The sequence below is a fragment of the Scyliorhinus torazame genome, chromosome 8 (genome assembly GCF_047496885.1).
Source record: "Scyliorhinus torazame isolate Kashiwa2021f chromosome 8, sScyTor2.1, whole genome shotgun sequence".
Taxonomy (NCBI): Eukaryota; Metazoa; Chordata; class Chondrichthyes; order Carcharhiniformes; family Scyliorhinidae; genus Scyliorhinus; species Scyliorhinus torazame.
The window spans coordinates 24,598,875-24,608,520 of record NC_092714.1 but is presented as its reverse complement, the minus strand read 5'-3'; positions in this window follow the sequence as shown (position 1 = coordinate 24,608,520).

The following is a 9,646-nucleotide window of genomic DNA, read 5'->3' as shown; positions in this document are numbered from 1 at the left end:
GCTCCCCCCCTCCCCCCCATTTCCCTCCTTCCCTGTCATACCCCCAATCACACCATCTCCCCCCCCCTCCCAACCACCCTATTCCACCCCCAAAGATTTGTGTAACATCACCCCAGAGTGATGGGCCTGTGTTGGCACTGCCAGCGGGTCACTGTACAAGGCAGGAGAGTGATCATAACTCACTGTGAGGAAAGCTCACCCAGTTCATGCCAAAGTCTGACTCCAAACTTTCTGCTGACACCCATCCTCTGAACAGGATCTGCATCGGGGGCGTTTGATCTTGGACCACTGTGCCCAGGGTGCAGGGGTGGAGTGGGGGGAGTGGAGGGCAACAGGGGGTGGGGATGCAGGCAGCCCCATGTGAAGATTAACGTCACAGAGGCTTCACATGTATCAGGTGTTACATGTTCTAACAGTGAACTAATGACATTTCCCTTCCCCCTAACTACAGATAGGAATCCCCCCTCCCCAAGTGCCCACTCAGTGCTCCTCAATCATCCCCCATGTGGAAGGTCCTGGCTTGGCTTCTAGCCCTTCTTCCTCCTTGACAGCGTCCGTAGGACCCTGGGGGCTCCATGGGATGGAGGAGCAGCTGGGGGCCTCTGTGCCATCTGGCTTTGCCAGGTCTGGAGGCTCACCAATGCATGCACCATTGTGTCGATGCCCTCAGTGATGCACCTCTGTGACTGGGCCACACTCTGGAGTGCCTCTGCAATGTACCTCTGCATCTCGGACACGTCCTCAGCGACTGGGACATGATGTCGAAGCCATCAGCCATGGTCGTCACAGACTGAGCCATGCCTTGGACACCACTGCTCAAGATGAGGATATTATGCTGCAGGCTGTCCACTGAAGTTGCCACCATAGCAGTGTTGACCTCGGTGCCACGCATGGTCGGCAGCATCCTGCGAGCAAAACCTTTGGGACCCCTCCAATCGTCTATGCAGTCGCTGGAATGTTCTTGTCACCCCTCATGAATCTCACGGCTGTGTTCTATAATCTGCATCAACTCTGGGAGAACCTTGTACGCAAGCTCAGCATCTGGCTGGGGCCCAGCTGAGTTCTGGGATCCAGCAGACCTCCAACTGCTGTCTCCCTGGGAAGTTCCTGCCCCCACCTGATGTGCGTCTGCAACTGTGAGGTGCTCACCAGATTGTGCACCAGGAGCATGTCCACTAATGTCACCCACCGAGGTGTCTGCCTCTGCGCTGTTGTGAGGTGAGGGTGACAGCTGTGATGCCTCGCCGGTGTTCTCCTCTCCTCCGAGGTGGTCTCTTGGGTGGCGGGAGGGGGAACGGCTCCGGAAGGCCCGGCCTCATCAATCCTGTGAAACAATGGACATGTGGTCACTGAGAGGGAAGGATCATTTTGTCTGACATGAACAACTGAGACAGGTCATCTGGGTGAAGTGGGAATGGACCCTCACCTCTGTGATGCAGCACAATCTCGCTGTTGGTGACTGCCCTCTAATCAGTCAATCCCGTGATCTCCAGGGCCCATTCCTCATAGTGGGTGATGACATGGATCTCTGTCTTGGCCCTTTCCCACCTATTATGGCCTCTCTTCTATTATGGGCATTGTGAGGCGTACACTAGATAGGTCAGGAGACTCAGTAACAGGTGGCATGTCTGGACAGCACACCTGGACATAAAGGAGATGTGCTGATGGATGCCAGGGGGTGTTGAGGAACAAGCAAAACTTTGGTGTGGAGTGAGTGCGAGGTGTGAGCCAGTGATCTGTGGGGAGGCATTTGGAAATTTGAGGGGCGGCAGGTGGAAATGATGCCAGGGGAGAGGTGGTAACTCACCTTGACAGCTCGGTGGAAGTTGTTGGCCTTCTGACATTGGATGACGGTCCTCCAGGTCATGCTGCCCACACTGATGGACACTGCCACTGTCTCCCAGGCAGCATTGCTGATCCTGCTGCTGATCCTCCGACCCCCTCGGGGGAACAGGATGTCCCGTGTCGCATCCACAGCGTTGAGAATCCTGGCCTTTCGCCAAAGCGAGGAGCAGGTCTGCGCGCTGCCAGGCTTGCGTGTTGACTGGGAGTGAGTGGTGAGGGAGCGCTTAAAAGCAGCTCCCCCTTGTTAGCGAAAAGATGCTGAGGCGCTAGTCATGTGAATCAGACAGCGAGACAGTCAATAATGGCAAGACTCATGTGGGGGCTCAGTTCCGGTACTTAGTGCCGTTAAATACTGGCCACGATATTGCCAAAGCGGCCATCGAGAAACCCCGCCAAACCCACCCAAAATGGCAGTTAGAAATGTTTCTGTTGAATCATGCCCAGAGAGTCAATTTGAATAAAGGATACAATTCTAAAGTGGGTGCAGAAGCAGCGGGACCTGGGTGTGTTTGTACAAATGTCACTGACGGGGGTGTTCGCGGTCTTAGCCAGGGTAGTGGAGGAGGAGGTGGACCCGAACCCTTTGGTGGCGATATTTGGGGTTTAAGAGAAGCCGGAGCTCATGGCGAGGAGGCAGGCCGATGTCATGGCCTTCGACTCTGATTGCACGGTGATGAATTTTGCTGGAGTGGCGGTCGGCATCGCCACCGGGGGTAGCAGCATGGTTGGGTGACCTGTACGACTTCCTGCATTAGAGAAGATAAAGTATGAGTTAAAGGGGATCAGCAGGGGGGTTTGAGAAAAGGTGGGGGATGTTTGTGACCGTGTTTGAGGAGCTGTTCATCGCAGGGAGGTGGGAGGAAGGGAGGGGGTTAAAAAGGGGAAAAATCTGTATAGACTGCATAGTTGATTGTTGGGAAGTGTGTTTATTTGCTGTAACTTGTTTTGATACATGTTCGTAATAAAATACATTATAAAAAATTAAAGTGTACAGTATACTAGGCTTTATTCATAGGGACATAGAGCATAAGAGCTAGGAGGTTACATTGAATGTGTGTAAGATATTATTTTGGCCTCAGCTGAAATATTGCTTCCAGTTTTGGGAACTGCACTTTATAAAGGATGTGAAGACATTGGAGAGAGTGTGGAAAAGATTCAAGAGAATGGTTCCAGCGATGAGGAACTTTAATTATGAAAATGGATTGGAGAAATGAGGACTGTGTTGTACCCTCAATAACGACGCTAGAGAGTAAAACGGTAAAGAAGGCTTTAATAAGCTAAGAACTAGCCTGGTGCTGAGACGGGTGCTTACTGGGTGCCGCCCGCAAGGCGACCCCTTATGTACGACTCCCAGGTGGGCGGAACCAGAGGCGGAGTCCCCCAGGGTTCCAAGCCCGGTCTTAAAGGGGACATCACCTTACATGATGATAAGGGTACAGTTACACAGTAACCGTTCATCACAGACTGTTTTCCTTAGGGGAAAAAAAGAAGGCAGAGAGGAGAGGTGACAGAAGTATTCAAAATCATGAAGAGCGTGGACAGAGCACATAGGGAGAAACTGCTTCCACTGGTGCAATGATCGAGAACGAGAGGGCACAGATTTAAAGTAATTGATAAAAGCAAATTACTCTGGATGCTGGAATCTAAAACGAAAGAGAAAATGCTGGAAAATCTCAGCAAGTCTGGCAGCATCTGAAGGGAGAGAAAAGAGGTAACGTTTTGAGTCCGATGACCCTTTGTCAAAGCGAAAGACAGAGAAAGTGGGAAATATTTATACTGTAGAGTGAGAATGAAAGATGAGTCATAGCCACAGAAACCCAGGGAAACTGGGTGCTAATTGGAGGTCTGTCTCTCGCTACACTGCATCACGTGCAGTTCACCTCGACCCAGCCTACCCAACACATCATGGTACCAGTTGAGTGATGCTGACAATTTGACGGATCTACCTTGAGTGAATCAGCGCTGACCAGCAAACAGCCATCCGGTGACATGGAAAACGTCCGCCCTCCTCCGCAGCTCCGCATCGCCGGCAACCTCGGTGCAAATTGGAGGATCTTCAAATAAAACTTCCAACTCTATCTCGAAGCCACTGATCTTGAGGCCGCATCTGACGCCAGGAAAATCGCACTATTCCTCTCTGCAGCCGGGGACCACGCCATCCACATCTACAACTCCCTTACATTCGCTGAAGGCGAAGACAAGACGAAATTTAAAACAGTCCTGCTGAAGTTCGACAGCCACTGCGACATTGAGGTGAATGAGAACTTTGAACGGCACGTTTTCCAGCAGACGCTTTAGGGTAAGGATGAACCTTTTCAATCCTTTCTGACCCATCTCCGCATCCTCGCGCAGTCATGTAACTATGACTCGACCACTGATTCCATGATCCGGGATCAGATCGTTTTCAGGGTCCACTCCGATTCCCTTCGCCAGCAGCACCTGAAAATCAAGGAGCTCACCCTCACCATCGCCATCGAAACGTGCGTTCTCCACGAACATGCTAACAATCGGTACTCCCACATCAGGGCGGCAGAAACGGCAAAGCTAACCTCCCAGGAGGCGGAACGGGTGCAGGCCATCGCACAAATGCAGGGCCTAAGTATCGACGAGAGTGGCCCTTCCGCGCGCTTTTCCCGGGCCCCTGCGCATGCGCGCCACAACCGAGGGGACGGCGAGACCGACGACCAGACTGCGGGGGCGCGTACGTCGTTCGACCGCACTGCGCATGCGTGATGGTGCACGGAACGCGCTGCCGTTGGCATCACGAAGTGTCCGGATTGTGACTCCGCCCATTTAAAGCGGCACTGTTCGGCAAAATCACGACGGTGTCTACCTTGTGGCAAGCCTGGCCACTACGCAGCCCTTTGCAGATCTGCTCCACTGCCCAGCATCCAGCAATCCCAGCCATGGCGCAGAAGCGTCCGTTCCATACAGTAGGCCATGCCAGACTCCGACCCCGACAGCCCAACAGATCCTGATACTGCGTGCCTCAAATCTCCATACCGGGTGGGCATCATTACAAAGCATGCGCTGCATTTCTCCGAGACAGCACAGCACCTCCCGATCCTCAGCGTGGAGCCCGACGACGAGTGGTGTGCTGTCCTCACAGTCAACAAGGCTCGCATTCGGTTCAAACTGGACACCGGCGCAATTCCGATCTCGACACCATCCGCGTCAGACCAAGCATTCTTCCACCGGCCTGCCAGCTCCTTGACTACAATGGCAATGCCATAGCTGCCAGTGGCCCATGCCAACTCGGAGTTTCCAATAAGTCATTTAAAGCGACACTGCGATTTGAGATCATGGGACCTGACAGAGCATCCCTGCTCGGTGCTCGGGCCTGCAAACCCCTGAACTTGGTTCAGCGAGACCACACCATGTCATCCTCACAGGCGACGGCCTCACCTGATGAGAACTTCCAGGCTGAAATTGATGACATCATCACTCAGTACCACAGAGTGTTCGACGGAATGAGGACACTCCCATACCGATACAAAATCCTGCTCAAACCGAACGCCACCCTTGTGATCCATGCACCACGTCGGGTACCGGCACCCCTCAAGGACCGCCTCAAGCAGCAGTGACAGGACCTCTGGGACCAGGGCATCATATCAAAGGTCACAGAACCCACGGACTGGGTCAGCTCCATTGTCTGCGTCAAGAAGCCGTCAGGGGAGCTTTGAATCTGCATCGACCCCAAGGATTTAAACCGCGACATCATGAGGTAACTTTACCCAATACCAAAACGAGAAGAGTTGACCAGCGAGATGGCTCATGCCAAATTCTTTACGAAGCTGGACGCCTCCAAGGGGTTCTGGCAAATACAGCTGGATGCATCCAGTCGCAAACTGTGCACATTCAATACCCCATTCGGTCGCTACTGCTACAACCGGATGCCTTTCGTCATCATCTCTGCCTCAGAGGTATTTCAGCACATCATGGAACAGATGATGGAGGGTATCGCGGGGGTGCGCGTGTATGTTGACGATGTCATAATCTGGTCCACAACTCCTCAAGAACACATCGATCACCTCAAGCAGATAGTCCACAGAATCCATGAACATGGCCTCCGACTCAACAGAGCCAAGTGCTCGTTCGGTCAATCAGAAATCAAATTCCTTGGTGACCACATCTCGCAGCAAAGCGTGTGGCCAGATGCTGACAAGGTCTCGGCAATCAACGCCATGAAGACCCCAGAGGACAAGAAGGCGGTCCTCTGCTTTCTAAGGGTGATCAACATCCTCGGGTAGTTCATTCCCAACATGGCGGCACACACCACAGCCCTCCGCCATCTCGTCAAAAAGTCGACGGAATTCCAGTGGCTGCCCGATCATGAGAACAACTAGCGTGAGCTCAGGGCAAAACTCACCACAGCCCTGGTCTGGCGTTCTTCGACCCTACCAAAGAGACCAAAATATCCACTGACGCGAGCCAGGATGGTATTGGGGCAGTGCTCCTCCAACGGGATGACTCCTCCTCATGGGCCCCAGTTGCGTATGCCTCCAGAGCCATGACGCCCACTGAGCAACGGTACACTCAGATTGAGAAGGAATGCCTGGGCCTCCTAACGGGAATCGACAAATTTCACGACTATGTGTACAGCCTCCCAAAATTCACGGTTGAGACGGACCACAGGCCATTAGTCCACATAATCCAGAAGGATTTGAATGACATGACGCCTCGGTTACAACGAATCCTTCTCAAGCTATGCCGCTATGATTTTGAACTTGTCTACACGCCAGGCAAAAAACTAATTGTTGCAGATCCCCTTTCCAGGTCTTTCACCACACCGTGTGAACAAACTGACTTTGTCTGCCAAATCGATGCGCAGGTGCAATTGTGTGCCTCCAACCTTCTGGCCACGGATGAGAGGGTCATCCAAATTCGTGAGGAAACGGCCAAGGATCCTCTGCTACAGCGAATGATGCAGCACCTCACGAATGGCTGGCAGAAGGAACAGTGTCCCCAGTTTTACAACGTCAAGGACGGCCTGACGGTGGTGGACGGCATCCTCATGAAGCTCGATAGGATTGTGATTCCGCAGAGCATGCAAGCTATGGTGCTCGGCCAACTCCATGAGGGTCACCTGGGGGTTGAGAAATGTCGACGCAGAGCTCGAGAGGCAGTCTATTGGCCGGGCATCAGCCAGGACGTTGCCAACACGGTCCTCAACTGCCCCATATGTCAGAAATTTCACCCAGCTCAACCCAAAGAAACTCTGCAGCAACATGAGATAGTGACCTCCCCATGGTCCAAAGTCGGTGTCGACCTTTTCCACGCCAAGGGGCGTGACTATGTCCTCCTGTTCGACTACTTCTCCAATTACCCAGAAGTGGTGAAACTGTCCGACCTCATGTCGAAGGCAGTGATTAAAGCATGCAAAAAAACGTTTGCCAGGCATGGGATACCGCTCACGGTGATGAGTGACAACGGTCCCTGTTTTTACAGCCAGGAATGGTCTGATTTTGCCCGCCTGTACAACTTTCATCACATAACCTCCAGCCCCCACTACCCGCAGTCAAACGGGAAGACCGAAAAAGGGGTCCATATCGTCAAGAGATTACTATGCAAGGCTGCAGACTCAGGCTACGACTTCAACCTGGCGCTGCTGGCATACAGAGCATCCCTGCTGTCCACTGGGTTGTCTCCTGCGCAGATGCTCATGAATCGCACTCTGCGAACCACGGTTCCAGCCATCCATGTTCCAGACCTTGACCACCTCACGGTCATACAAAAGGTGCAGCAGTCTCGGGCCCAACAGAAATCAGCATACGACGCTCATGCCACGGATCTCCCCGAGCTGGTCCCAACTGATCGTGTTCGTGTGCAGTTGCCTGACGGCGGCTGGTCCACCACAGCTGTGGTGGTCAAGCAAGTGGCCCCGAGATCGTTCCGCGTCCGCATGGCTGATGGCTCCTTCCTAGGATGCAACAGACGGGCGCTGCGCAGAGCTCCACGCCCGCCACCTAACCATGATGTCCCGCCTCACACAATGCTTCCTCCAGACGTGCCCTACCACGAGGCCACCGATCTACCAGCAATTCTGCAGACCTCTGCGACCGCCGCATTGGCGGCGGTCCCGCTTATCCAAATGTAGGCGGCCCCTGATCCACTCTTGAGGCGGTCAACCAGAATTTGTTAGCCCGCCGCAGCGACTAAACCTAGAGACTGAACTTTTGCACAACTGTGTTACCTTATCGTTTTGACCTCTGTAAATATTGTTGTTACCGTTTCATCTGCCCTATACCTGCATGAGCGACACCTTCCTGTGTACATAAGGTCATTTTAGCACAGTCTGTATATAGTCACGCACATGCACCTTAATATTTATTATCTCTACACACACAATATAGAAAAAAAAAGGGGGGGAGATGTCATAATATACATCTACGTATACAAAGAAGTGCAGACAGGCAGTGATTGACACATAGGATGACCAGTAAGCACACAGAACAGAGCAGCCAATCACCAGACAGGACACAACCACTATAAAGCCAGAGGGCACCAGTTTTCCCGCTCTCTCTCGGGACCCAGCTTCTGAGACAGTAAGAGCTTGTGAGCTAGCCAGTGCCTACACCATGTGGTAGCTAGGTTAGTCTGGTCAGGCTAGTGTCAGGTCTCCAGTCAGGTCAGCGTAGTGTCAACCCACAGTGGAACATGTATAATAGTTTGGATGTTAAATAAAATCGTGTTGCATTTTATCAAGTGTTGGAGGTCTGTCTCTCGCTACACTGCATCAAGTGCAGTTCACCTCGACCCAGCCTACACAACACCTCACTAATGGCCACAGAAAGCAAGGGGAAAGAGTGCTAATGGCAGTCCCCAGAGAGGACAAAAGATGTGAAAGGTCAAACAGCAGGGAAACTAAAATCAGAGGATGAACTGTAGATGTGGGGGGAGGGGAAGGGGGAAGCAAAGAGGAGAAAGATGAAGGAAAGGTGGATAAGATTGGGGGGGGGGGGGGAATTAAGTATATATTAAGAAAGAAAGAAATGGTAAAAGACAGTTAAAATGAAATGAAAACAAATGGGTCGAGGTGGGGTAGAGCTGATCATCTGAAGCTGTTGAATTCGATGTTCAGGCCGGAAGGCCTAACCGGAAGACGAGATGTTGTTCCTCCAGTTTGCATTGCGCTTCACTGGAACATTGCAGCAGGCCAAGAACAAACACGTGGGCATGGGAGCAGGGTCTTTTGTTAAAATGACAAGCAACAGGAAGGTCAGGGTCCTGAATGCGCACAGACCGAAGATGCTCAGCGAAGCAATCACCCAGTCTGCTCTTGGTCTCTCCGATATAGAGGAGACCACATTGGGAGCAACATTAAAGTAATTGATAAACCTTTCCATCCAGCCGGTGGCTAAAGTCTGGGATATACTGTCCGAGAGTGTGGTGGAGGCAGGTTCAATCAATGTATTCAAAAGGGAATTAGACTGTTATCATCTGAAAATAAAGAGTGTGCAAGGTTACGGGGAGGCGGTGGTAGAATGGCACTCAGTGATTGTTCATTTGGAGAGCATGATGGGCCGAATGTCTCCCTTCTGCACTGTAACGATTCTATCCCCCATAACTTGCTGTTTTATTCCTTCAGAATGTCCCACCTCCCTCTTCCCATGCCCCCAACGACTGGATTGCGATGTCTCAATTGTACTAGATTCTTCTAAATGCACAATATATCTAAGTGTACGCGAAACAAGAATATGGGTCCAGAGACACTGCACCTAAACAGACAGCATGTAAATAAAAAGCAGCTGTTACTGTTGTTAATCGTGGTACTCGAGTTGATAAGACTGTTAGACAGCTG